Below are 4,420 nucleotides of genomic sequence, written 5' to 3'. Positions count from 1 at the left end.
CCAGGCCCCAGTGTGTGATGTTCCTCTCCCTGTGTCTGTGTGTTCTCATTGTTCAGGACCCACTTACGAGTGAGAACATGCGGTGTTTAGTTTTCTGTTCTTGAGTCAGTTTGCTGTGAATGATGGTTTCCAGTTTCATGCATGTCCCTGAAAAGGACATGAACTCATTTTTTATGGCTGCATAGTATTCCGTGGTGTATATGTGAAAATGTGGGGGAATTTTTAAGTCCTTGAGAAAACACTGACAGTACTGCTGATTGACTTGTGTTCCAGCCACAGCCATTCAAATGCAAAGATCTCTTGTGATTCCTTGCCTAATGCAAAAGAGGGCATCTTTTTAATCCAAATCTGTAAACCAACATAGTTCTCCTGATAAGGTGATCAGCAAGCTACAGCGGTTAGGTACCATGGGTTATATGTACTAGACTATTTCATTACTAGCCCTAAGTCTTGTACAAACTGGTAGTCGTCTTAATGGGACTTGCATGGTGGTAAAACAGGAATGTTAAATGTAGGATTATAGGACCAAATCAGTCCTTGTGCCAAAAAAGGCTTCCAAGAGTGGTTGAGTCTCCTTCTATGCCACTTCCTTTAATGGATACTCTGTATCTCTCTTTTCATTTAATTGCTATGGGTCTGTCTGTGACCACTCTCCCTGGCTTCCCCTGGCCCAAACATCTCTCCTTACCTGCATGAGAATTTCTTCTGGAATGTCCTGAACCTCTTCGTTTTCTGGTTGGAGCAGGAATATTTGAAACCTGCAAACTTACTCAGAAGGAATCATTATATCTAGGCATCTAGGGGGAAAGACAAGTTGAGCACACAATTTGGCAAGCAAATCCCAGCCCAGGAGGGGCACTGGGCATTAAGCATGTATAAGAAACTATGCTCTAAGCTGGTCTCTCCTAAATGGTAACCTAAGGATTGTATAAAGTGGTAATGGTATCTCCCAGTATTCCTGTAACAGTAATGGTTTTTCCCAAAGTTGGAGAGAGACAATTGTTAATTACTTAATATGTGGCACTGTGTCAACTAAAAAGTCCATCATTCTGTTCCCCACTGTCAGTTGTATCCAGGGCTCCTGTGGGGATATAGCCACCAGTTGCTCCAAATCTAAGGGACTCCCTGTGATACATCAGTCTTCATCTAAATATTCTTTTCTCTCCTCATCTGATTTTCAGGGAGACTGCACTTGCCAGCTGCTTTGGTCAACTTGGGACAGTCCTTTTTGCCATGTCTCTCCTTCTTACAATAGGTACATTTTTTTTCATAAGGGGGCATGGACCCCTCTTAACTTTGATTTCTTCCTTTTCCTTTAGGTTGGTAGTCAAGTGCAGCTAACAGCAAGTTACTTGTTGCTTCAATTTGCACTTTTCCTGAGCCTCGTCCTGAGCATAGTATACTTTAAAAGCTAACTCCACTAAATATGAGATTGGCAACCCAAGGATCTCACTTACTATTTGCAGTTTTCTTTGAATATCAGGGCTTCTGGCTGATTAAGGTCACATTGACCATTCTCTGATTGTCGGGTGCCTCAGGGTTAGTGTCAATCTACTTTTCATTATGTCTGATGACATCTTTCTATGAATTATGAAGAGTCCTCATATGCTTGCTGCTGTACTTCCTGTACCTTATTGAGGTTCTTTACCTGAGGAACCCCTTTCTTTAAACCTTCAATAATGTAATTCAGATAGTGTCCTAAGTGGGAAAGACCCCATCATTTACATCCCAGTTGGGCTCTGTGTTGGGGACCGACCCTTTGCAAGGGGCAATTGTTTCCCGCCTCCAGACAGAGCCGGTTTGCCTCTTCCCTAGCCTTTTCTGTGACTACATGCCTTTCTTCTGACGTGAGCAGCACTTTAACAAAGTGAATATCTGCCTTGTGGGGTTGATAGGTCAGAAATATAGACAAGAAGAGCTCAGCCATTCGCTTACATTGGGATAGGGGGGATTACTGTTTTTCCAACTGAACAGATCCAAAGTGGGAAAAGGAAATGTACCCACATCATGCCAACCTGTTGTCCATTCACGTTTAGTCCCCTAGTAGGGAACTGATGCAAAGGAAACTGCCCTACCAAGGGGCCAGTGGCTCCCTGGCCAAATTGGGTTTTCTGTTCATTGCAGGAAGGGGAGACCACAGCCTACCCTAATTCCATGGGGGGGACAGGTTTGGGAGTGTTCCCCTCCTACTCCAGACAATCCCATAAGGAGGGGGTGGTGCTGGAGCTACAGCTGACTGGGGAAGGGGCAGAGGATCACGATGATTATTCAGGGGATTCAAAGCACCAAGCAGTGTCCTGTCTTCCCCATCTAATGATGGGGAGTCTAAAACATTAGGTTTGGATTGTTTTTTCTTTTGCAGCATCAAATTATACCTCTTTTGAGTAGGTTCATTCTGATATAAGAGCATGGAAGCCTGGACATACAGGATTGCATCCTATTTTTTCTTTTTCTTTTTTTTTAACTTTTGTTCCAAGAACTGTATTTTTTCTTGTCTTACAGAATGTTTCCAGTTGCATTATACTAGAATAACTTAAAGAACTGTTTGTCAGCCATTTTTCCCAAATTCTAAGACATATTCTGGTCAAGTAGCATTATAATAAAAAAGCAGTTTATTTTTCTTCATGGGCTCATAGCTGAAAGTGGCCCAATCCTGGAGAATGCAGCCAAGGATGCTACTCTCTGTGATCAATTCCAAATTTGCCATTTTGTCTTTTCACATACACACCTATACATACAGACACACACAGACACACACACACACACACACCACCACCACCCCAAAAAAACAAAACAATAAAGCCCAAAAAATCACAAACAAAAAAACCAAACTTTTACAAGAAACAAGCAAATGGGTATAATCCACCATTCTATTACTCCCCAGAAGGCCCTCTTCACATTACAAGCAGAGAGAGTGAGAGATATGGCTGTGTACACCGCAGCGACTTACCCTTCAAACCAAAACTGGAAGTCCAGATAGCAGTCTGAGATGTTTCTCTGCTGTAAGCTTCTAGAGCACCAACGGCAGCTGACACTGACCTAGAAGAGCTACTTTAGGGCCCCCCAACAAACAAGCCTGGGCAGCTTCTGGCACTTGTTTGCCTGACCTGGCTGGGCCTACTGCCATGTTGTCAGAATCTGTTGCAGAACCCCAAAACTTACGTCAGGTACCTGATGCACAGTAAGCCAAATACTGACATATGAGTGCTTCAGAGCAGAGAAAGGTTTATTCAAATTGTCCAAAGCATGAGGGTGGGAGAGGCAAATTCTCAAATTCAACCTCCCTTTGCACATAACTGGTGGCTTTTATGAGTAAGGAAGGTGTGTGGGAAGTGAGATCTCCTGATTATCAAAGCTGCTTGCATCCCTTGGCCAAACTTCTGCATGCCATCAAGGAGGTCAGCATGACCAAGGATCATTGTTCTTTATAAGAAAAACAAGCTCATTAATCTTGCAAGCATCCCCTGGGGGTTAGGATATGAAGTTAATCACTTATTAGTGACTACCCACTACCAAAATGACTATGTGCAAGCAATCCTGCCTGGAGGAAGTTAAGGACAAAGAGAAAGGAAAGTAAAACAAACGTGGTTTTTATAACATAGGATTCGTTACATTGCTATATTTCATCTAAGTGATGGCTATAAAGTTTTCTCTGCTTGCCACATTTAACAGAGATACAAAAGACTAGATATAAAACCCTTTCTTGCTAAAAGGTTGGTCTTGAAGAGTATATCACAAAGGCTCATCATGAATACATCATGAAGGCTCACTTGGGAAGAAATTGGAGGAAGACAACTAGTGAGGCAAAGAGAACAAGAAGGGCATGTATGGAAATTCAGCTAGTCTGTTTTAAAGAGCCTCAGGGCAGGCAACTTCTGAGGACACTGTCAGCAGAAGTGCCATCATATAAACGTTATACCTTCACCAAAGTTTCCTGACCCTATTTCCCTTCTGTGTCCACCTCATTTCAGTTAACATGGCTCATTAAAAAAAATACAAACCGTCACCATTTGATGTTTCCTGTCTCATTTATTTAACACACACTTGTTCTGTGTCTGGCTAAGAGGACCTTGTTTAAAAGGGGGTTTAGACCAGGCACGGTGGCTTACACCTGTAATCCCAGCACTGTGGGAGCTTGAGATCACTTGAGCTCTGGAGTTCAAGACGGGCCTCGCCAATATGGTGAAACCCCATCTCTACTAAAATTACAAAAATTAGCAGGATGTGGTGGTGCACGCCTATAATCCCAGCTACTCAGGAGGATGAGGCAGGAGAATGGCTAGAACCTGGGAGGTGGAGTTTGTGGTGAGCCAAGATTGCCCAATGCACTTCAGCCTGGGCCACAGAGCGAGACTCTGTCTTAAAAAAATAAATATTAAAAAACAATTTAAAAAATAAGGTCTTTAGTGGTCTGTTTAGG

At 42.8% G+C, this 4,420-nt stretch overlaps 1 long non-coding RNA gene across 1 annotated transcript; it reads right to left on the bottom strand.

The window, feature by feature from the left end:
* Positions 1-616: 616 nt before the first annotated feature.
* Positions 617-4,128, bottom strand: LOC108299592. The gene is made up of 4 exons (XR_001823029.2): positions 2,951-4,128; positions 1,458-1,671; positions 1,011-1,081; positions 617-765 (listed from the first exon to the last, which is right to left on the bottom strand). It is a non-coding gene; the product is annotated as an uncharacterized LOC108299592 (long non-coding RNA).
* Between the last annotated feature and the right edge of the window lie 292 nt (positions 4,129-4,420).

Source organism: Cebus imitator, unplaced genomic scaffold (assembly GCF_001604975.1).
Source record: "Cebus imitator isolate Cc_AM_T3 unplaced genomic scaffold, Cebus_imitator-1.0 Scaffold23, whole genome shotgun sequence".
Taxonomy (NCBI): Eukaryota; Metazoa; Chordata; class Mammalia; order Primates; family Cebidae; genus Cebus; species Cebus imitator.
This window is presented reverse-complemented; position numbering and strand designations above follow the sequence as displayed.